This window comes from Vicugna pacos, chromosome 5, assembly GCF_048564905.1.
Source record: "Vicugna pacos chromosome 5, VicPac4, whole genome shotgun sequence".
Taxonomy (NCBI): Eukaryota; Metazoa; Chordata; class Mammalia; order Artiodactyla; family Camelidae; genus Vicugna; species Vicugna pacos.
The window spans coordinates 722,383-746,575 of NC_132991.1; the positions used below are offsets into that span (position 1 = coordinate 722,383).

Here is a 24,193-nt window from a genome sequence, read left to right on the forward strand (position 1 = left end):
AAATAAACACTTGAAGAGATGTGCGACATCATTAGCCATCAGGGAAATACAAAATAAAATCACAAAGAGATATCCCCACACATTTATTACAACAGTAATGTTTGGAAAAAAAAAAAAGGAGTGACGGGACCAAGCGCTGGCAAGGAAGCAGAGAAAACTGGATCACGCACACACTGCTGATGGGAAGGTGAAATGGGATGGTCACTTCAGAAAACAGTTTGGCTGTTCCCTATAAAAGAGATAACAAGTGAGGAGGCTATAGTTGTAGAGCACATGCTTAGGATGCACAAGGTCCTGGGTTCAATCCCCAGCACTTCCAGTAAATCAATCAATCAATCAATCAATAAACCGTTACCACACCTCAAAAAACAAAAGAAAAAAACACGACCCATTAATGGCACACCTGAGCATCAATCTGAGACAATGAAAATTTATGTCTACATAAAAATCTGTACCTGCATGTTTATAGTAGTTGTATATGTAATATACAAATTGGAAGCAACCTAAATGTCCTTCAGCAGGTGAGTGGCTGAACAAAAGTGAGCCATCCCAGCCACGCCGTGCCAGCCAGCCACGGAAAGGAAGGCGCTACCCATCCCAACAATAACCCAGAAGGACACAGGGGCATGGAGCTGAGTGACGAAATGGCCAAGTTCCCAAGGTCACACACTGTGTGATTCCATTTACACCAAATTCTCAAGTGACAAAGTTACAGGCAGGGAGAACCAGTGTTAAGGATGGCTGTGGGGAGGGAGGCGGTGTGACCCTGAGCAGGGAGAGACCTTGGTGGTGATGGAAATGTTCTGTATGTAATGTCACGTGTGGATGGTTACACGAATCCACCATGTGATGAGGTGGCACAGGACTACACACTCGGTGCTCCAATGTCCGTTTCCTAGTCTGGGTGTCACACTAGTTTTAAGATGCAACAGAAACCCTGTGGGAAACTGTGTGGAGGGTACAGGCTGCTTGATTCCACAGCTCACACGCATGCAATCAACAGTCTATCAATTCTATCTCCAGAAAGCTGAAAAAATATTAAATAAGTAAATAAACAAAACCTAAGTCACTCCCAATCTCTGCTTGGAAATAAACCGTCAGTCTTTTGCAGTACATCCCTCCAAATTTTTCCCTAAGCAAGTACCAGCCTGGGAATGTGTTATTTTCCAATCAGAGGCTCGCACTTCCAATTCCAGATGTGCTCTGGCCTCCCCTGGGCCTGAAACCAAGCACGGAAAAGACTGCAAGCGGGAGAGAAAGAAACTGTGAAGTCTGCCTTGAGTTAATGTGCGAGTGTCTTGTGCTCCTGTGAATTCTTTCTCCCTCTAGGACCTGACACATTTGTAAATATCAAGGAAATAAAAAAAGTTGATGTTGTGTCTGTGAGACTGGGAGCTGGCTCTCCTGTGGGGAGGGCCCAGGAGGCTGCCTTTAGGCAGGTATCACACACAGTCATCAGATTTCAGGGTTTTGTGCTGAGTTATTTTGTGTGGGCAGGGCTGACATCTGGGGGGCAGATGTCACCCTCGGCCCTCAGGGCGGCTGAACAGTGGGATGGGAACTCCATCAGTGGAGAATGTTAACCATGGCCAGCTCCTGGCATCTGGCATCGTAATTACAGATTTTCCCCTTTGTCATGCTTTGCTCTTCTTTCCCACAACAAACATATACTTCCTTTAAAAACAAATCCAAATCAAGTCAAGGGAAAATATTGCTAATTTTGAAGTGATACTTGGCTTTCTGAGTGTCTTTCTTGACCCACCAAAGGGAAGGAAACCGCAGGGATGCAAGAACCAGGGGCTGTGCAACCTGAAGTGAGCTGCTTAACCTCTCTGTGCTCCACTTTCCTAGTTAGCGCTCATGAGGATCCAGAATGTTCATACTCCAGGGAAAGACACCTGGCCCAGAGGGAGTCCTCCAGCTGGCCATCATTGTCCTGAAGCAGACAAGCAGCTGAGATCAATAAGTGTTCCCAAGTCTGCAAAGCACAGAGCTGTGTCTCGGGTCTCCTGCTCTGTCCAGCAGCTTTCCAGATACCAGTGCAGACTGTCCCCAGGTGGGCAGACCTGACCTGGGTCTCGACCACAGTGAGTGACCTTCTACTCAGAAGCTTAGTGGCCAATGGTGACTGTAAGCTGGTCTGACTTATCTGGGGCTGATGGACCTTGGAGCCACCTCAGGTTAGCCTGTCACCTCAAGGTTTACAGTCTCCTCCTGCAGCAACTAAAAGCCACTGACAAAAGAGTGGCACATGCATCACTGTGATGGCAGAGAGGGGAGCCCTCGGCTGCCCCTCGCAGTGGGTGTACCTCAAGCATCCTGATTTAGCGGGGACAGAAAGTGAGTAAAAACCTACTAAACATCAAAGAAACCTTGCAGGATCCTGTAACTCTGTTCACCCTGTAAGAGTCAGAGGAGAAGACCCACCAGACTGACCATCTCAAGAGATGCTGAATAGCATTTTCTAAAATTCAACATCTCATTTTAAAAAGTGCACACACTCACTCACATGGGCTACTTTCTTGAGATAATTTGGTACCTATGACAACTTCTTAACCAAAAGCATTGCAATTAATAGTAAACCTTTGTTTTAGCTAATTAAGGCCAGAATGGAAAAGAATGCCACTCATCAGCATCACTTAATAAAGGATGTAAAAGAGAAACAAAAATGATCAGCATTTAAACATGATACTACTGTGAGCTCTGGAGTTACCCAGCTAGATAAGGATGAAATAGGAGTAGCTGGTGCCTTCCAAATGTGAGCAATGGTTCCCCTTCTAAAAAAAAAAAATAAATGTGATACTACTGTAGATCAAAAAAGTCGAAGGAAGTAAAAATTTACTAGAAGCATTTTCAGTAAGGGTGATCCAACCAACATCAACTGGAATTTTATCTTCATTAAATTCAGATACTGGAAAATATATTTTTAAAGAATTCCTAGACATGTTTAAAACACAAAGCTGGGAGAAGGGGCAGGAAAGGCCCTCTGTGGCTCTGAAACAGGAGAGCAGGAGGGAAGACACAGCACGGAGCCAAAAATACTTCAAATGTGCTGAGCCCGAGGTCAGGGTAGAGCTCAGCGGGAGAGTGCGTGCTTACCAGCAGGCACCAGGTCCCGGGTTTAAGGCCGAGCTGGGCGTTCAGGAGGCTCAGAAAACAAGAGGAGAATGATTTGGTATCAGCTATCAAAAATTAAAATATATACACCATTTAACCCAGCAATTTCACTACAAAGAAGTGGCCCAGGCTTTCCTTATAAAGTTCACTAAGATATATTTAAAAAAAAAAAAAAACAACGATCTGTGTCTGCAGGTGGAGGCCACCCGGCCCGCACCGCTAGGATCTCTGATGTCTGTTACTGAGTGAAAAAACAGGGTGTTGGGACAGTCAAATAGGTTAAATCCTATTTCCCGTCACCTTCTGGCACACTGCCAGATTCTTCTGGACGGTAACACAAAAAGATAAACAGTTTAGGGGATTTAATTTTTGCATTGTGTCTACATGTTATTTTATTTTTTTTAAATAGATATGTTTAGGTATTTTAAACACAAAGAGAAGGATAGAAGCAGCATTTCAAAAAAAGGAGAGAGAGCAGTGGGGAGGCACGTTCCCCACCTGCTGCTACAGGTTAATGCGGTCTTACCAGCTACAGACTCACTTTCACAGGCACTCGACTCAGAGAATTCCATCACACAAAGCGATCAGAGATGTAAATGCAATTTCGTGGGCAAAAGTGCTGTGAATTACTTACTTTGATTAAAAAAAAACCTCAGAAACAAAAACCAGAAATGACCTAAATACCAATGGAAGTTGAGTAAGTAAGTGGTCTCTCAGGCTGAAAATCTACACGGTGATTAAAGAACCCTATTTTTGAGGAATATTCAGTAAGATAAGGAAATACTGGCAAGTGAAAATAAACAAGCAGCAAACTGTGTATCATCCCATCAATTTTACTGAAAAAATGTATAAATATACACACACTTAAGAAAGACCAAAATGTTAACGATAAATTGATTGCAAGTGGTTGGATTGTAAATGAATGCTTTTCATTGTCTTCTTTGTGCAGTTTTGTATCTTTCTATACTTTTTTCCACCATAAATTCGTTTTATGATCAGAAAGGAACATTGAAGGAAGAAACAGAACAAGCGTAAGCTCGTGGGGGTCGGGGTTTACGGCAGGTGCTTGTCCCTGCACATTAAGGGGAGCAGTCCGGGAAAGCCCAGCTGGCAGTCCTGAGACCAAACCCCAACAGCCCAGGCACTGCCAGGAGGCGCCCTGCACAGCATCGCCCCCTCAGGGCCAACCCACTCTGGGCTCCCACAGCCAGAGACCAGGTGGACCCAAGAGGGACCGTGATCTGAAGCTAACCACATACATCTGCAGGTCGCTCCCCAGAACTTGAGACACGATTTCTCCAAACACGGTGCGAAGACACAAAAGGCAGGGGAACCCACTGCCCTGATCCCACCGGCTTCCCCTGCTCCATCTCCAAGGTGACCTCGATCAGGCTGTCAGGCCTGGAGATGCAGATGAAGTAAATGGAAGACAGGAACAAGAATGCTGAAACAGACTTCGTCCTAAAGCAGAGGCAGGATCTGAGACCCGCCAGGGAGAGGCAGCAGGTGGATGTGTTGCTCCCCATGCACGTGATCACTTGATGGGTCACTCACATCATCCCCCTACATGCCCAGGCTGGCCCTGTCCATGCACGGCCTCTCCAATCCATCCTTCCAGGACCACCAAGGACCTCCCGCCTCAGGTCACCTGCCTGTCACTGCCCCATCTTCACCCTGATGCCATCCCATGTTGCAGACGCTGCTACCGGCCCCATTCTGGACTCTTTCTCACTAATCACAAGGCTAGTGGCGATGAAGAGGTGCAGAGCCAGGCAGCAGAGGTCCAGGCTCCCAGCTCGGCCCCCAGCCCACTGCACCTTCCTGTGGAGGCTGCACTGTCTGCCCTGCCAGGAGAGGAAATGCCAGGCCCACAGAGGCTGTCCATGGGGCAAGGGGTCAGAGATGGAGACCAAGGCGGAGAAGACGGTGCGTGGCTGAGTCTGGATGTACTAGCCAGCTGTTATCCAGGGTGTGGGAAGGGAGTTAGCGGGGACCCTCCCAGGGCAGGGAGCTCAAATAGGGAGCCTGGAAACCACATGATAGGTGGGAGCTTGGCTTTGGACCCTGGAGTGAGGGCACAAGGTGACAGAAACAATCACTGGGGGAGCAGGCCCTGAGGTACACATGCACCCACTACCCTATAGCTCACTGTAAAGCTTCTTCCAAGGGGGGGAAGGGGCTAGCCAGTCAGAGCTGGGGTCTGGGGGCCTGTGGGAGACTGTGGGACAGAGGGGCCAAAGACGAAACCCAGGACCCCACCTCTCGTGCTCCCAGGGAGGGCGGGAAGGCCACAAAGCCAGGCAGGTGAAAGGCACGCAGGATGCGGGAATCCAGGAAGCCAAACGTGACTCCTGACACTGGTATGAAGTGGGGGAGGGAAGGGGCCCTGCACGCAGGCAGTCTGTGACCTGGGATGGGAGGGATGGAGCTGCAGGTTCCTGCAGGGTCCTGGGCCACAGGGTCAGGGGAGGGGGCTGGAGACACTGGCCAGAGAAGGTGGGCCAGTGAGCCCAGGTGTGCAATTCCTCCTGGACCTCAGGAGCCGTGGGAGGAGCAGGGGCGGGTGCTGCTGGAGCTCCGAGGTCCAAGGGGGGACACTGAGGAGGCTGCCCAGCCCCAGCGAAGGAGAGACCCCTAACTGTGTGGGTTAATCAGGTCGAATCCAGGGGTCACAGGTTCCTGCCGCTGGTCAGCGTGCTCTGCCCGGGAAAAGCCCGGACCCTTAGGTCTTGTCAATCCTCCTCTGTGAGGAGTCCTGGGGGAGATCAGCTCTTGCCTCGGGCTCCAGAATGGCTCTGGACTGCCCTGGCTTCACCCGAAATTTGATGTTTTTGTTCCTTGTGGATCCTTTTGGGTTACGTTTGAATTTTTAAAATATTGCACTAATTATTATTACTGTTACTTATCCTGATCCTGCATTTTGGACGCGTTTCAATTGTGCGCCTCACTCCCCTCCCCCCGTTCCATCCCCGAGGGGTCAAGTTCAGTCAAGAGGGCTGGGGGTGGGGGCGCTGGAGGAAGAAGACAGCGATTAAATCCCTGTTTCTACTCTGGCAATATTGGCAATGAGGAAGCCTGAAAGTTGTCCTGTTACAAATTCTAGGTAAATGTATTAACCCACACATACTTTGAAACTCAGCAGTCAAGAAAGTAAGGAAAATGACCGGCGGCCAAAAGTGTCAAGACAGCAGGGATGCAGGCCAGGGAACGGGGCCACCATGGGAGCGGCCCGGGCTGCTGCAGTCTGAGGAGACCAGAGTTTCCTGAGTCCTTTAATGTTTCCCGGGCTCTCACAGAAAAGCTGGGGCCTGAGCAAGATGGGCAGGGAGGTTGAAGCCCTCTGGCTGAACCCCAGGCCCTGAGAGGCTCCATCAGCAAATATTGACCAGGGGAGACCGTGCACTGGGGAAGGCGAAAAAGCTGGCCTGTCTCAGACCCAGCTCTGTCCCGGAGGACCCCAGCAGTGTGTCTGCACCTGCCTGCCATCTGGGGCCAGCTTCCCCACCTGAGACTTCTAGAAACTGAGACCGGAGGGAAGGGGGTAGGGCACAGCCATTAAAAGAAAGACACAGCAATTAGCACCAAGAAGGTGGAAGATTCATCTCCCACTGGACCTCAAGCTTCAATCTACGCTTATTAAAATACAATCACATGATAATTGGCCCTCCCATGGGGGCCAGGACCGTTTCAAGGCTGTGAGAGGGTACGCAGTGGTCTGATTCCTGGGAATCCCCGCCCCTTCCCCAAAGTAGTTGGAATAATCCTGCCACCTGTTAGCATATGAAGTTAACCAAGCCCATAAAAACTGACATCCCCGCACCTCGTGACCACTCTCCCTTCTCATCGTGACGGCCTGCACTCTGTCTCTGAAGTGTATCTCTCTCTGAATGAATCTACCTTCACTCAGCTGTGGCTCACTCTTGAATTCTTTCCTGAGTGAAGCCAAGGACCCACACTCAGCAAGGCACATCCTAGGGACTCAACTGAGACCTGGGACACGGCCATCCTCTTGCTCCACAATTTTCCTGTATCAAAACCACAAGCATTTAGTTTAAAGCCACCAGCATGGCTGACAGAGGAAAGGCCAGTCTTCTTGAGGGAGTTCACCATCATCAGAGCTCTTAAGGGATTTCCAAATTAAGTTTTCCCAAATATGAACTCAAAAGCAAAGTCACAAAAAAAATCCCTCTATGATAAGGCACTACAAGTGAGACAGCAGGAGTTTGCTGCTTCCTGAAAAGGTTTGAAAAAGTGATGAAATTCCTTTCAAAGGCATAAAACCGACAAGGCAGAGAAAACAGGAGTGCAGAAGGTGGCAACGTAACCTCAGGAAACAGGCAATCAGTCACTGCCATGCAGACCCGTGAACACAAAATGATGGGGAAAGAGAGAATGTTTAGGAGGCACAGGCGTCAGTGGAAGGGCAGGGGCTGGAGCGCAGATTGTAATAGAAAAGAAACAGATCTGACTTCATATTAGATCTGCCTGAAATAGTCAGGAAGTCTATTCTCTAGACTCTGATCGTTTTCAGATATTAACACTCTTGCACTTACATAAAGATAACAAGTTGCAGGATAGAAAATACATTTGTTTTACTGGAGGTTTACAGGGACACCATGACCTGACCCACGCGGACAGATACAAGAGCAAAGAATTCCTGCACCAAGAAGTCTGCAACAATCAACCACACCCCTCCCCTTTTAGCATAAAAGGAGCCTGAATTCTGAAAAGGATGGTTCTCCAGGACATTCGTCTGTCATCCTTTCGGTCTGTCAGCTTTCTGAATAAAGCCGCTACTCCTTGCCCCAACACCTCATCTCCCTATTTACCGGCCTGTCGTATGGCGAACAGAACGAGTTTGGACTTGGTAACACAACGCCAAGAGGATATGTGGAAAATGCGGTCCCAACTGGTGTCTGCCGTGTCCCTGCACACTGGGGCTGACCTACCTTGTCATCGTCCTCACAGGTCATGACATTGGAGGAAGGGATCTCCGCCTTGAACATCTTCCGGCAGTGCATGAGCTGCACCAGCAGGCAGCACACGGTCTTGAACTTCATCCTTTTGGCCAGTTTTATGTCCGAGAGAATCAGCCCTGGAAATACCTGTGCAGACGTGGGGCAAAGAGAAACGCTGTGAGTGGACACACTCGTCCTGCCTGTCGGGAAGGGAGCACGAATGTGACAAGCAGGGAGGTCACAGCCACCTGCTCAAGGCCTGCTGCTCGCCAGATACAGCAGGGAGCAGAACCAGCAACCCAGTTCCAAACACACAGCTCTCAGATACCCACAAGGCCTCTGAAAGCCAGATTGATGGTGAATCCGGGGTGGATTCAGACTCGTGTGGATTCAGGGACCTCTCCCAGCTGGGTCAGCATGAGGCTGATGAATGTCACCCATGAGCCCCCGGGGGCCTTCCCGCAGACTCCCCTTTTGCCTTTTGCCTTTTTCTCTCTCCTCATCCCAAACTTCTCCAAAGGGGCTGCTCCTTGTACAGACCTCATCACCCTGCTCACCCCCAAACCGCAGCCATGCCTGACACTGGTGCTTGATTCTGCATGACACGTAGGGTAGCATCCCTGCAGGGCACCGAGGCTCCCTCTCTGGCTCAGAACCTCCTGCATTCCTGCAGTGGCCCACAGGCCTCCCTCCTCGGCCCCTGCTCTTCGCTCCCAGGTCCCCAGTTTGACCCCCGCTGGTCACCCAAACCTCTCCCCGAGCTCTCCTCCCGGCCATGCTCACACCTGCAGTCTGCCCGCACACTGACTCCCTTTTTCAGGACTCAGCTCACCATGCCTGCCTGACCCCTCTGAGCCCCATTTCTCTCTCCTGGCCAGTGCCACTCCCGTCCACGGTCCCCATGTCACGTGAGTACCACTGCATCCCAGGGACCGAGAATGCACCAGGCAGCAAAACTCAAAAGTTTTACCTTGTATCCAACCTACTTGTGTCCTGAAGGAGCACTGGGGCCACCTGAGCCCAGCGCCCCTCACCTGAGCCCTGGAAGTGGCTCAGTCACCCTCGATCGTGTCCAGGTCACATTCCCTTGACAGAGTGACCTCCAGCGCCCCACACACGATGGTCACAAGCCTTTCTGTGTGCACAGATCTCTCAATCCATAGGGCACCCCACCCCTGACTTCCTGCAGAGGGTTCTCAAACCTGATTACAGGAGAGGCAGAGGGGAGGTGCGGGAGGATGCAGGATGGCCCAGCCCTTGAGGTCCCCAGGGCCTTGAACTCAAGTTAAGTCCCACTGCCCTCCCCTACTGCCCTCCCCACGTGCTAAGGTTGGGCCCAGGAACAAGGTTAGTGGGGACACCCTGCAGTGTGCACAGAGCTCAAGGCCTGAGAAGCAGTGATCTGAAGAGAAAAAAGGAGCCGTTAAGTCTTTGAGAAGGTGCAGCACGGGAAGGGTTCTGGAACCTACCTTTCGCCTATGTGAGGGCACGATAAAAAAAGTCTCGATATTATGAGTTTTCAGAAAACTGTTCCTCTCGTGTTCATGGCCCGGCTCCACCTCACAGTCACCATTCAGGCACGCCAGGGTGGTCTTTGTGATGTGAACCTTCCTACAGAAAAGGAGGCAGAGATTTGGAAGGAACATTCAGGCAGAGGAGAGTAGGGGCCAGAGGGAGACAAGAAGCAAGTGTCAGGATTCAGTAGAGACGATGGGGAAGGAGAGGGCGGCCAGGTGAGGGGAGAAGTGAGGCCCCTCCCCAGTTGGCAGTCTGTCCCCGAAACCTGCAGGGTGGGAGGACCCGACCCAACATCAGGCCCACGCTGCCCCCACACAACGGGGGGCAGGTGGGAACAGTACCTTGTGGGTGGCATTCACACTCCCCCAAGTGAGTTTTCTGGCGACAGAAGAAATCCTCACCGTTAGCGCAACCTGAGCAGAAATCGATCCCATATGACCTAGACACGCAGCCTGAGCTCCCGCCCCTTAGTAAGGCCTGAGCCTAAGTCCTCGCATCTCTGCACAATCTCCTGAAATCCTTGCCAGCCTTGGGGATGGGGGAATGGGGAGGGGCAGACATGCAGGGCACCAAGGCAGGAGTGAGTGTCCCCCCATGGCTGGCTCTGAGAGCACTTGGGACTCTGTCTCCCCATCAGCCTGGCCCTGAACTGCAAAAGGGACCCAGGCACCAACAGTCTTTAGAAATGAGTGGGTGTCTGCTCATGCATTCACTGGTCCTCCCTCCCTTCTTCCTTTGCTTCCACAACAGAGATGGACGGCACTCCTGCTGCTGAGCTGAAGGGCCCACAGGGAGACAGGAATGTCAGCCATGGCGTTCAGTACAGAGCATCCCAGGCCTGGGAAAGAGGAGGAGTCTCGGGCGAGGCGGCCCTAAATGCACATAGTGGGAACGGACGGCACCCACGGTCCCACTCTGGACCCGCGGAGAAACTGGGGGCCTGGCTGGTCCTGAGCAGCAAGGACACTAAGGGGGACAGAGCCCCCTCACTAGTGAGCGCTGCCCTCACCAGGGGCGATCGCTCACCAGCACGTGCGGTGGGAGTGGAGACAGTCAGCCATGGGAGTGCACCTTCCCTGGGGAGGGAGGGTGGCGATGCCCAGTGTCTGCCACCTCCAAGGCCCCTGGCACCAGAGGCCCACTTACTTATGAGACTGTCCTGTCCACGATGGCAGGGGTGGGGAGACATGAGGCCTGGGGCGGGGAGCCCACCATATGCTGGAGCTGGTTCTGGCCTGAGGGCCCCTGAGGGTGGGGAGGAGCATTTGCTCAGGATCCAATTTCACCTGCTTCTAGGCAGCCTGGAACACGCACCCAGCACACCGGTTTGGGGAAGACCAGGAGCTGCATGTGCTTGGGGCAGCAGAGCAGGGTGTGTGGTCTCCTGCTACCAAGAAGCTGGAAGCTGTCACCATGCAAGAAGCAGACCCCTCCCTGGCCTTGGCCTCTCCAAGACAACCACCCAGGGCCTATGGCCTTGGGAAGGAGCCCATGAACTGAGTCTCAGGAGTCCCAGCATGAGAGGGTGGGGTAAAGACACAGTGGTGATTCATTCCTCCCGTGGATGGAAGGAAGTATGGAGAATGGATGGTTGGGTGGATAAAGCAAGCAAAAGAAAAAAAATCACATTACAAGTTAACGCAAGAAACAGTAATCCTAAAGCGAGGCAAAGTGAGGAAACGGTGAGAAGCCTGAGGGTGGATGTCACCTCCTGGGGGTGGATGTCATCTCCAGGGGCCTGGGGGGGTCTCAGGTTACTAGAAAACCCCTATCACTGCCCCCAACCCAAGGGCGGGGCAGGACCCTGAGGGATGCACATGCCAGGTGTGCCAGGCCCCTAAAGGCACTGGGGAGGGCGGGCTCGGTAGCCCCTGTCCCCACCATCAGGCAGCTTCCCAGCAGCCCCTCCCCGGCCAGCTTCCCTCTGCTCCTCCCGCCTCCCTGCCTGGGAGACCTGCAGTGCGCTGCCTCCCTGGAAGCACCCATGCTTTTGCCCTCCTGGTGCCCTGATCCCTCTGCTGAGGCCACCGCTGGCCCCATGCACCTGACCTGGTGTCCAGTCCTCATTTTGCTGCAAAAGAGCAGTGCTGAACACAGCTGACGGCCCTTCCTCCTCCGGGGGCACACTCCTTCCGGCTGCCCGTGCTCCCTCTAACCGTCCCCACCTCTCCCTGCTCCCCTTCTCTCAGGGACCTGGGGCCCAGGCTTGGCCCTTCATCATCATCTCTCTTTGTCGTGATTGGCACGGAGTTTCCAGGGCGTCAGTGCCCCGAGTGCCTGTGACCCCCCCCCTACACTCAACCTCCGGCCCAGACCCCTGCCCAGCCCCTGACCGACCTCTCACCTCAGTGCTGGGGAGACCTGGCCTGACAGGTGATAAAGGACCCCCAGGCTCAGGGCCCCAAGCCCAGCTCTGTGTTGATTAACACCGCCCCGCCCTGTGTCATGCTCCCCTCTTCTGCATTCCCTGTAGTGTTTCCTGTGGCCCCCCAAGAGCATGAACTCCACCTGGGCCGGGGTCTGTCTCTGCTGCCAAAGCCCACCTCCTGGAACAGCGCCTGCACACGACATGCGCTCTGTAACACCGTGCTTCTGGCTGGCGGCATTTCTTTGGTGGTGGGTGGGGGACCATCTTTTAGAGATGGGTGGGGTGGAGGAGAGAAGGGAAGAAGCAGAGAACAGGGCAGGGAGGAGGCAGCCCCTCCTGCAGGTCTGGTAGGTGGAACAAGGGAAGAGAAGCTGGTCAGTCTGAACTTGAAAAAGGCGCTGGCCAGGCGAAGGGCTGGGGGAGGGGCTGCCTAGCAGTGGGAAATCTGTGCTTGTCCTGAACTGTGGAGCTGCAGGGCAGATGGAATGCACAGGACCTCAGCAGGGAGGCAGAGGAGAGAGGTGGGCAGCTCCTGTCACCACCTAGCCAGCTAAGGGTCAGGTATTTGTGCGGCACAGTGGGGCGGCAGGAGTGCTGTCAGTGGGCGGTCGCTTTGGCTGCCAGAGCGGGAGGGGCAGAGACAGTGAGAGGGTGCTTACAGCAACCCCCCAAGGCCCTGTGCTGAAGGGTGGAGGACAGGGGAGTGGGGGGCTGGCAGGAGGAGGGGTGGCAGGGAGGGGTCAGTGGCTGCGAGAGTCCCCCCACAAGGGGACGCTCAGAGGCAGCCCGGGATACAGACAAAAATGGTGTGGTTTTTGAGCCCATTTAGAAATGCTGTGGCCACTCCCATGGCTGGCTCAGCCGTGGTATTCAAGATGATTCTGAGCTCCCACCTCCCTTTTTCTGCTGTTGGATTCTAACTTCCATGCTTGCGACTACTGTGGTTCCAGTAAGCCTTCCTTTCATGTGGTTAGCAGCCGCTGTCCAGAGCGAGCACCGCTGGATCCTGGCTGTCCCCAGCCGAGCTCAGGGCCTCGGCACAGGGAAAGGGCTGTGTGTTTCAACCACCTCCTCTGAGGTCAGGCCGGGAGGGAGAGGGAAGGATGTGCCCAGAGGACACCAGGCCTGCAGGGTGAGAACAGGCCGTGGCGTGAGGGCAGGCAGCGAAGGTCAGAGAGGCCAGAGCAGAGGGCGCAGAGCTTTGCCCTGACGTTCACAGGACGTGTGCAGAAGCAGACGTGGGTGTGCAGGTGTCTAACGCTCAACTCCAGCACCTGGGAGCCACTGCTGGTCTCTGCAGTAGATGTGAGCACAACCTGTGATCTTCTCTAAGGGGAGGAAATCAGGATGGCGGGACCTTGAGCGTGAGCCTCAGAGCCCCCTTTCCTGCAGCCACATCAATGTCCTTCGGCCCCCAGCTAGGGGAGGAAGGGGAGCTTCTGTAGTTTTTTGTTTTGTTTTGTTTTGTTTTGTTTTTCATACAGTATACTATGCCTCGGCTTTGTGAAAGGTTTGAAGAAAATGAGCCCAGAGAAGGCAAATGTAGTTAGAACGCATCAGAAGTGCACAGACCATTGAGAACTCATCCCCGTTCTAGGAGGAAACCTGTAACTTCCCCAGAGGGGCTCTGAAGCCACAGCACGTTCCCCTCTGAGTCTGAGAAAGAAGCCAAGTGTGACGAGGCCGTCAGCACTCCAGACAGCTCTGAGCCCGGCACATCGCCCCCGCCTCCAGTCTCCTCCTCCAGGGCCCTCTCGCCTGCTTTCTGTGGGGTTCTTGGGGTCAGGTGCCTGAACCAGCCCAGAGAAAGTCTCTTCCATGTTGGTGGGGGGCCAAGATGGCCAGGCTTCCCGGATCCCCACACAGAAGGTCGGATTAGAATCCCCCACACCTGCCCTCAGGGTCCCAGACTCACCTAGGCAGGCCGGCGGCTTCCATGACGTTGGCCAGGGTGTCACATCGTTGGACCACGTATCGTACTGCCACTTGCGCAGGCCCAGGACCCCGCAGAGGACCCTGCCGGTGTGCAGCCCCACATGCATGTTCAGGTCCACCTCAGTGGCCTCGGCCACGGACCTGCAGCCAACAGACACAGGACGTGGGGATGGGTCCCCACTGTCTGCTCCCGGGACGGCACGAGGAAAGGAAAGCCGGGCCTTGTGCTGCCCCTGCTGTGAGGCCGGGCATGGTGCCCAGAGGAGAAGGAGCATGGGGGTCTCCTGACCTCATCAGCCCAATCCCTGAACTATGAACTGCTCCGGGCTGGCTCCCTGCACCTCCCTGGCCACTGGCCCTCTCACAATGCATCAGATCCCCCCTTTCCCCTCCCCACCCAGGGCAGCCCTGAAGGGAAATGAGCCCAGGGTTCCAATCCCAGGACCCCGAGCCATCTCTGTGCACCACTGCCCTGGGCAGGGTGCTCACGCCTGCTTGCTAGCCAGAGGCCCGCATGAGAGCCACGGGGAGCATCTAACAGTCCCAGAAGCCCTGGGAACAGGCAAGCTCTGACCCTGGGCCCGTGACTGAGAGGGTGGGCTGCAGACCCAGCCTGCAGGGTGGCCCAAGGCTCTCCAAACCTGCCTTGAACAACAGATGGACTCCGTGGGCTGCAAACTGTGTCTCAGTCACTTGTGGGAGAAACAAGATAATGTGCAAACGCCAAGATCAGACTGCAGGGCTCGGCACGCACCCCACCTCCCCAGCCACTCACGACCCTGGGCTCCAGCCCCAGCTGGGGACACAGCAGCTCCAAGTCCTCCGGCGAGGCCCCGGGCGCGACCACCCTCGGAGGTGGGGGCAGCATCCCAGGAGCACTTGCGCAAGGTAATGGGAGATGGCTTTAAAGGCTCCTTGTAAAGAGATTCACCGCAGTGGTGGAGGAGGGTTGTGCTCAGAAATCCTCTCAGGGGCCCCTGAGGGCGCCCCACACGGTTCCTCCAACTCCACGACGCCCACAGTGAAGTGAAAGCAGGAGGCGCATGACACGCCTTTGGTGGCACAGTCAGAGCTCAGGGCACGCACCACGGCCACAGTGATGCCCTCTGATGCTGTTTTCATGTATTTTCCACTTTTCCCCCAAAAGGCAGACGTTATTTTACTTTTAAAAAGTCTGAAACAGGAAGCAGCATCGGGCCTGGCTGGTGTGCTCCAAGTAACAGAAGTGCAAGGTGGCCTTGAGGGAGGGGCGGGGGTCAGCCTCGGCGCCCCGGCCCCTCCCCAGCCTGGGCGTGTGAAGGCAGCCCTGAACGGCAGGTGTGTCAGTGGGACTCCCCAGACAGTGGTGACGTGCTGTAGCAAGAAGGCCAAGGAGGCCTAGTCGAGGGTAGGGGACACTGAAGCCCTGCGATTAGGACGTTGTCCGTGAGAAGGCAGGCAGGCCAGGAGACCAGGGTCACGCAGGGCCACACTGCCACCACCCTCCAGCAGCCTGACACAGACTGCTCACCCTCAGGTCCCTCCCAGCAGCAGGTGCTCACAGTCCAACCACATCTCCACAACAGAGCAGATGCCCCGAGCCTGTGAGCTCACGGCCAAATCTCACTCCTGCTCCAAGACTCAGGGTTGATTCACATGTCCACCTTGCTCAAATATGACACAGGCCCAGCCTGGATGCTGCCTCTCGGAAGCCCTCCCAGGTCCTTCACCAACGCTGACACGCAGCACCTGTCTCCTGACTAGCCGGGTACCAGGCTGAGCACACTGGTGAGGTGGTGCCCACCCCACCCCTGAACGCCCTGCTTCTGCACACAGTGTGCAGGCGTGCGGATGGCTGCGGGCCCCTCACAAGGAGGCACAGCGAGCCTGCCGTGTGCCCCCAGCTCTGCAGTCCTTTTGTTTGGACCATCTCCCTGTGCGTCCTTTCACCACGTCTTCCTCACACAATTCCTGTAATATGACTTCTATGCTCCCAAATGGGCAACTGCACCAGCCCCAGGGAGCCCCGTCTCGCTGAACTACACCCACCTCGCTGAACTACACCCACCTCGCCACGCTGCTGAGGGGCTGGGATGTGGCTCTGTGCTCCACCCACCAGCTCAGTCTCCTGCCTCCAAGTCCTCCTTCACTAAAGAGAAGGCTCCCTAACTCCTCATCCCAGTCAAGGGCTGCGAGGAGACAAGGCTGGTTAAGAAACGGGCAGGCCAGGCCCCCAGTGTTCCAGGAATAGGCACCCGCTCCAGCCAACCCTCTCTCCACAGAGCGCACCTGACCCCTGGTCACCTGCCTGCATGAAGATAAGCACACGTGATTCCTTTTCAACTGGAACTCGGCTGGCTTGGAGCCAGCCCTTTCCCCATCCACTCCTTGACCATCTTATCAGGCTAAGCTATAAAAGTCATTTCTTTTCCCTGACTAATGCACACAATGCCTGGGATCACTGTGGACCAAGAAATGCAGTCCCAACAAGATGCAAAGGAGGGGATGGCAGAGGCACAGCTTCAGAGATCAGGTGGGACTCCTCCAGCCTGTAGCTCGCCACGTGGCCCTGGCTCTCCTGCATGGCACAGGTGACCCACCTTGGACAGACAAGCCAGGACAACGCAGGCCTGCAAGGGGCCCCCCAGGACAGCAGGCAGGTCCAGGTCCCACGGGACATTCACATGATGGTGTTGATCATGTCCAGGCCCATCACCACGCAGCAGTGGGCATGGTCGGTCTTGGGCTGGGTGAGGCCGGACACGCAGTAGTAGCAGTCTCCCAGGATCTTGATGTGGCGGCAATGGTTTTCCTTTGGGCAAGAAAACAAATGGCATGTTAGTGACGTGCCTGGGGGCACCCGAGCACCTGCACCTTTGCCACCTCTAATGTACCATCAAGTTCAAGGCACGACCTGCATCGGGGCCCGGGCCACTCTCCCGCACTCAGGGCAGCCTTGGGAGGGCAGGTGGCCCCTATGGCTGTGATCAGGGTTGATGTGGGGTGCACCAGGCTGCCCCACACCTGCACTCAGCCTCTTTCCACGTGGGGATCCTGCCCTTCATTTCACCAGGCCAACCCCAACCCCAACCCCAGGGAGCCAGCTCCTGTCCCCAAGGAGGGGACCCTCTCTCAAGACAGGTAGCACAGCACCCCTCTTGACGACCAACTTGATGGCCACCTGATCGCCCTTCTGGAACACTCCTCCCCACCCCAGGAAGGGCAGCCCACATCTGAGTGCCCCTGTGGCTCTGAACCACCAGTCGAGGTCCATGAGATATGTGAGCCGCTCTTCCCCAAAATCACCAGCCAGGGCCTGGGCCCTGACCTCACCACTCACAGGGAACATCTGGGGAAGGCATCCACACCACAGAAGGCCCCCTCTCACATTTACACAACAGAAGAAAACCAGGACCCACCTCCCCATCGTGCTGGGGAGAGAAGAGAAGCGTCAGACGCTCACTACCACCTGCCCTGTGCTCACGCATCGGTGTCAGCTATGACCGTGACAGTGACTGTCAGTTTTATTTCAAGGACGACATTAAAACGGCAGGTCTAGAATGTTTTGTTTTCAGCATCCCTTTACACTCTTAAATAATTGAGGGACCTCACAGAAAGTTTTCATCTAATTGGGTTATAGCCACGGATATTGACCACATAAGAAGCTACAATTGAGAAAATTTTAATGTATTACTACATTTAAAGCAACAATAGCAAATCCGTTACTTTTAACACAGGTAACATATTTTATGAAAAATTATGTCATTTCCCAAAGCCACAAAAACAGTCAGTGAAAAAGAGGCACTGCTCTCTCTTGTGCAAGTCTCCAGCATCTGTCCTCACAGGGGACAGGTGACTGTCTGGTTTCTTGTTCACTCCATCACTTCCTGAGCTTGCGGACGTCTGTGAAGGAGACCAGCCTCACGCGGCCTGACCTTGGACGTGATGAACCTCACAGCCACAAGACCGCCCAGAGCTGTGCCAACCCCACGCTGAGAACACATCCTGTCGCTCCTATTTAATTCTACTCTTCAGTTTCTTACAAAGGAGCCCAGCAGACTCCTGCAGGATTCCCTGACTGCTAGCATTTCACACAGGGCTCTGGGATGCGCACCCTCAGCTCACTCCCTACAGGTGCAAACATGCCCTGCACTCCTGCAGGACACTCTCCACGGGGGGGGGAGGGGGTAGGAACCAGGGCCAGTGACCCCACTGCTCTCCTGAGAGATAGCCCAGGCCACACCCTGGCATCAGAGGAAGGCGCGGCCTCCACACAGACGGTGCCCAGCTTCTCCCAGCCCTGGGCCACTCTTAATGCAGGGACACTCAGTCAAAGGGCAGACACTTCCACCTGTCACCAGGAGGGCTCTCAGAAAGCCCAGTGACTGGATCTGCTCCATCCAGAGCCCTAAAGGCTCCCTCTGCAGACAGAGAGCTGGCCTCAGCAAGGTTCAGGGTCTGGCCACTCAGCCTCCAAGTACAAGGGGCAGACACTTAACCATGAGGACGCCAGCCTCCCGGTTTGCAGAAGGGGTTTCCCCCGTACTGCACTGGTAGGCCATCCTGGGGCTGACTTGTCTTGTGACAGAGGAGTCTGGGAGTCCAGAGCCAGATGGCCAGGTGCAGAGGACCACCCTGTGGAGCCAGGGGCTGGGACCGCGGGAGGCAGCCAGCCAGCCTTCTCCAGGCCACAGTCCCCAGGCGTCCAGGACAGAGGGCAGCACTCGGCTCTCGCCCGGGGCCTCTAGATTGTCTGTCCCCACCTGTCACCATCATCACTGCCAGTACACACCAGGCAGGCCAGGGGGTGGGGGGCAGGCAGCATCTCCCCAACCCTCTGGCCCATCTTCACACTCAGGCTGCCTTCACTGGACCGAGAGCCCAGGGATAAGACGAAGGGCCACAGCGAGGGGCTGATCCCTCCCCTGGCACAGAGACCCTCGGCAGAGAGCTCACCCCTGAGACTCATCAGGCTCCCCTCTGCACAACCCCAGCTTGGCTCTGCAGTGTTCTCGGCCATCTCCAGGCCCCACGACCCTGAGGCCTGCTGTTAATCTCTGTGTGTCCCCAGCAAGCCTGTCCCTGGGGCTGGGAGGTGCTCAGTATGAGGCCACTGAGCGGGCAGGGGGTGTGAGTGAGTGAACGGGCCATAAAGCCGATGGGCAGGTGGTAAGTGGCAGCACTGCCATCAGATTTGAAGGTATATAAGAGGCCGTGGGTGGAGCTGCCCCAAACGGCCTCACCCGGGAGCCCGGCTGTCATATTTGATGCGGAGACTTGGGGCAGGCACCACTGAAAAGGGAAGTCACAGTGGGGCTGGGTGGGTGCAATGTCCAATGATGGGCTCCTCGTGGCAGGAGGCCTTGGAAGAACAAGGTGTAAACTGCCAGGAAGGCAGCAGGTGCTCTCAGTGATACACAAGAGTGGCCCTTACTACTCGGTGTGGCCGCTTTCCAAGGCAGCACCAGGGCATCCAGCCGGTGACATTCAGCAGGCCTCGGGCGTTCAGCAGGCTGATAGGTAGACAAGGTCCACTGCGCTCTGGGGATGCCTTCCTAAAGGACAGCCACCCTTGGCTGGACCCGTCAACACACACAGGACTGGGCACATAATTACAGCCCATCAGTGACATCCTGAGACGCGGTCACTCCCAAACCTAGCTCCACCTCGGGGCAGCCGACACAGCCCAGGACAGACCGGGGAGGTGAAATGCTAACCTGTCACCTTGTTTTATAATCTCAACTGTCTTGGTTTTTGTTAACAAGATTGAGAAACCAAAAAAGGTGTTTCCCATTAGTTTTAGTGTTTCAAGTTATAAAATCTTCCCTGCAAATACTGACAGCCAGCGCCTGCAGTTCCCCATCAGGGAGTGTCTGTAACCCCTGAACAGCTGTTTCCCAGCCAAAGTGAAGAAAGAAAATGGAGGAGGAGGGCTGGGGGGCTCGCTTGGAAGGGACAGGAGTGACAGGATAGGACAACAGAACCCCCTCAGAGACCTGGACGGGCTGTGGGAGGACCCAGGTAGGAAGGTCTCATGCTCTGCTTCCCAGGTGTGGTCTGCAGGCTCACAGGTGAACTCTGGCCCACCTGGCCCTGCCCGAGAGGACCTGAGACCCTCACACTAAAGGGCTCTGTGACCCTGCTCACCTGGCCCCAGGCCTGGGAAGAAGCAGAAGATTCAGGGGGATCAGGAAGACCCAGTGCGACTCCAGAACCCAAAGATGCCCAAACCCCTCTGAGGTCAGCTCTGAAACAGTGGAATCCAGAGAAACCAGAGCCAAGAGGTGGACCCCCGATGCTGTGCCTGGATTCTGGGAAGACAGATCAGCTCCTGGGACCTGGTGGCATCCCCAGGGAAGAGGGAGGCGCAGAGAGAGCTTGAAAAGATCCAGTTTATGCCCCAGGTAACTGCATCCAGAAGCCAACTGCCCAAGTGACATTAACTTTGCAAGGCGCTGGGCTACCAGTGGGAAAACAAGAAGGGATTTTAGAAAATGTTGTTTCTAGCTGGCCTTCTCACACGTTCAGGCAGTGTGTGTTTACTCTGCTGCGTCCACACAAAGCTGAAAAGAAAGGCACCAAAATATAAACCCCGCCCATCCCTGGAAGGTAGGAGACATAACCATTCAGCTTCAATGTGCGTACATCACTTGTGCACAGTTCCTCTGACCCCCACGTGGGCCACCCCTGCGGTAAGCACGAGGGATACAAGTGCATGTGGAGATGGGGGCCCTGCGCTCCCGGGGCTTCCTGCCCACACAGAGGGACCGCACAGGAGCAACGGAGCTGGAGCCCACAGACACCTGTCCTGCAGCAGGGACCGGACAAGTCAGCTCAGTACCGGAAGTCTCTGCAGCCTCGGTCATGCCTGAGAGACGTCACCCGGCCCCACTGAGGCCCGCTCTCCAGTGATAAACACTCGCACGTCTGCATCTGCTCCTGGTGTCTAAAAGGAACGGTGCAGGGTCAACTACAAACCCAGGGCAGATGCCCACCTGCAGGAGGCAGGGGGAGGTGGGGGGTAGCTCTCTCTCCACGTGTCTTGTCTGCACTGCGGGACAGAGCAGTGCAAATATTTTATGTACTTCTGAAGAAAAATTAAATTTAAAAGAGACGCCTAAAAATCGAAACCAAAATGCAGTAAACCTAACTGTGACTGTGTTGGTAGCATCAGCACACAACAGAGAATTACTCCAAGGGACATGAAATTATGTATTTGACTGTGTATCTAATGAATTGAAATCCAAGGACAAGACAACCGAAGAAAGTACTAAAGACATCTTAAATTGCATTCAACAGTCTTACTGTGGATCATAATACTGGCAATATTATTTTGAACCAACTGTTTATAAAAGGATAAAACAAATAGGTTATATTACTGTCATCAGGGTTTCCAACAAAAGAAAAGAGACACAAATATAAAAATCAAAGGAGTGAAGTTAAGTGAATTGGAAGCATCAGAATCTGTTTTTCTTTTTCTAGCAAATATCTCCCATTTCTGTCTCCTATGAAGTCCCCAAACCAAAGACAACCCAGATTACAGGCTGGAAAAACCATTTCCCACTGAAAGAAACTGGAGCTTCCAGAAAAGGCCACATCTGGGCGTGAGGCAGGAATGTGCTCCGAGAGGACAGGCTGTGTCACAAGCAAGCAGGAGGCGACCTCACAGCTCACCCTTCTGGAGGGTTCTAGAGCACCGATTGGTTTTCCTGAATCTTAATAAATAAATGGAAAGAATCAGCATTTACCGTTTTTGAAGATAACCCAATGGCTGATGAGTAAAGGTTCTTCACTTTCAAAGAATCACAAGTTAAGAAATGCAGAAGAAATGACAGAGTTAGGAAACCACCACTGCGTAAACCCAAGTGACTACTGACAGGCTGAGCCCTGGGGGCAGCTGCTGTGACCCCTCGGCTCCACGTTCTAGGAAGTGAGTAACCACCTGGGAACCTGTGATCCAGGGGACCAGGCGGGAGGAGGCCAGAGGAGGGGCGGGTGCTGGAGGAGAAGCCCCGCAGGCCAGGGAAGGGCCGTTAACACCAGGGAGCGAGCTCAGGACCTAAGTCAGGCAGGGAAGCCTGCTGGGTCCGGGCTTGGACGAGGTGGGAGGTGCACACGGCCAGCCTTGGGGGGAGCACCACACAGGGCAGGAGTGCCAAGAAAGAGTAGAAAGAAAAAACCAAAAACAAGAAACATATAGCAAGCATGTCAACTGAATGAGATGCATCTATTCATCCAGTTTTCTACCTTCTGTATCCTGTGATGGTCTGACATGCTGGGGGCCTTGCTGGTTGTGAAGGACCCCCCTCCTCTCCCCTTCCCAGGGCTGGCTTATTCCTGGGGACATGAAACAGCTCGTTCCTATTCCACCGACGGATCAGAGCCCACGCCTCCTCTGTGGACACTCACTCTCTGGCCACGATCCCCACCCTAATCTCCAGGGCAGGGGCCAGACAGCAGAGAATACCCTGCAGCCCAGAGCTCTCATCATCCATACTGTCCAACCCTATGTCTGCCTTACCCCTTTTTCCCGTGGAAACCCTGATAAAGCCCAGGCCACGCTCTCCCAGTCCCCTCTGCTCCCCTGTGGCCCCGGGAGGCCTGGCGTGACCCTTCCTCTCCAGGACTGTGAGTGACAGAGTTGCCTTCTATGGCATGAGCCTCTATGTCGTCTCTTTGTCACCTGCATAAGTTAGAACCCAGCTCTGAGCAGCTCACAGGACCGGGATGTCGGCACCAAGGCATGAGCCTCTGAACCAAGCCCGGGGGGGAAGCCTCCTGAGGAGGAGGAAGGACGGCATACGGGAAGGATGGACGTGAACACACCTGAGTGTGCTTGGAACTCTGGGTAGGGAGCTCCAGCCCGCAGGCCACCTTCTGGGGTCCCTTTCAGAGGCATCCCTAATAACACAGATTAACTGAAAAATAATGCCCTCACCAACACAGGTCATAACAGCCATCTTTCAGGAATTGAAGGTTCAACACAATGGCCAGGTCCCACAATGAAGCAGATCAGCCACCCGCACTGTCCAAAATCCCATGCGTCCCTTGTGCTGTGCCATGCGACAGCCACGTCGGGGCAGAGGACTGACAGCAGTGTGACCCACTCTCACTGGGAAACAGTCCTCGAAGGATTTCTGGGGTCGTGACCAGAGCTAAGGACTGTGTTCTCATCTGTCTGTCACCCCTGAGAATGGGGCCACGACTAGCCCCTGGGGCCCGGCTGATAAGAAGTCCACTGGCACTCAGGCTCATCTCTGCCGCTGACACACCGAGGACTCTCCACACTGCTCCACAGCCTCCTGGAACCAGCCAGAGGGAGGGCTGCTCTGTCTGGCCAGTTCCCTTGGCCGCTGAGAAAACTGACATCCACAGAAGGGCCTCATTCCTGACAAGTGGTGGAGCGAGTCTGAGCCCAGGACAAGTGTTGTTCCATAAAGTCAAAGGATGTGGCCAGTGCCCCAAATACACACGGACTTCAGAGCAAACACAAATCTAAAATGGATCTAAAATGGGGGAAATGTCAAAGACTCAGTGCATATCTGTGGCCCTCAGCCAGGGATCGGGGCAAATAAACCGTCAGCTCCTACGAAGACAAAGACAAACACACTGTGTTTGTCTAACTGCCCGGCAGGGACCTTTTAAAGGAAGCTGTGTTTGGATCACCTGCCTGTAATTTCCAAACCTGTGCTCATGGGGTCACCACACCCTGCACGCTGGGCACTCGGACACAAGATAGGCACACGTCTCAGGTGCTCCTCAGAATAAGACGCAAGCAGATTAGCGTGCAAATGTATCTAAAACACACAACATCAATGCACAGAAGAAAAGAGGAAAAAAAGCAATAAATTGGAAGGGAATGAGGTCATCTTAATCTTAAGCCTCCTCACAGTTACATCAACAAGAAGAGAAAAAAAATCCAAACTGAACTTTAGAGATGAGACTGTAATGTCAGGGACGAAAGCTGTACCGGATGGAGATGCGGCAGGTTATTTGGTGCAGATGCAAAGATCAGTGAACTTGAAGGCACAGCCGTACAAACTGTCCAAAATGAAATGGAAAGAAAAAGACATCCGCCCACCCCACCCACAAATAACAAAAAGATATTCATCCTGATGCAGGTGGAACTGATGTCCCTAGAGGAGGGGGAGGGGCAGAAAAAGTATCTGTTAAAGGGTAATTGAGGGGTTTTCCCCCAAATACTGTGAAACTATAAGCCTACAGATGCATGAAGCTCACTAACCTGCAAGCACAAGACACATGAAGAAAACCACAGCAAGGCACATCAAAATCAAATTGCTTAAAACCAGTGACCAAG

At 54.2% G+C, this 24,193-nt stretch overlaps 1 protein-coding gene and 1 pseudogene across 1 annotated transcript in view; both read right to left on the reverse strand.

Moving 5' to 3' along the window:
- Positions 1–15,018, reverse strand: part of LOC140685412 (adenylate cyclase type 1-like) — a 46,534-nt pseudogene extending 31,516 nt beyond the window's left edge.
- Positions 15,019–15,460: 442 nt separating this feature from the next.
- LOC140696304 (uncharacterized) overlaps positions 15,461–24,193 on the reverse strand; it is an 89,501-nt gene continuing 80,768 nt past the window's right edge. The window contains exons 17-18 of the mRNA XM_072960742.1: positions 16,476–16,687; positions 15,461–15,539 (exon numbers count right to left, since the gene is read on the reverse strand). The gene's annotated coding sequence lies outside the window, so the exon portion shown is untranslated. The remainder of the gene's footprint in view (positions 15,540–16,475; positions 16,688–24,193) is intronic.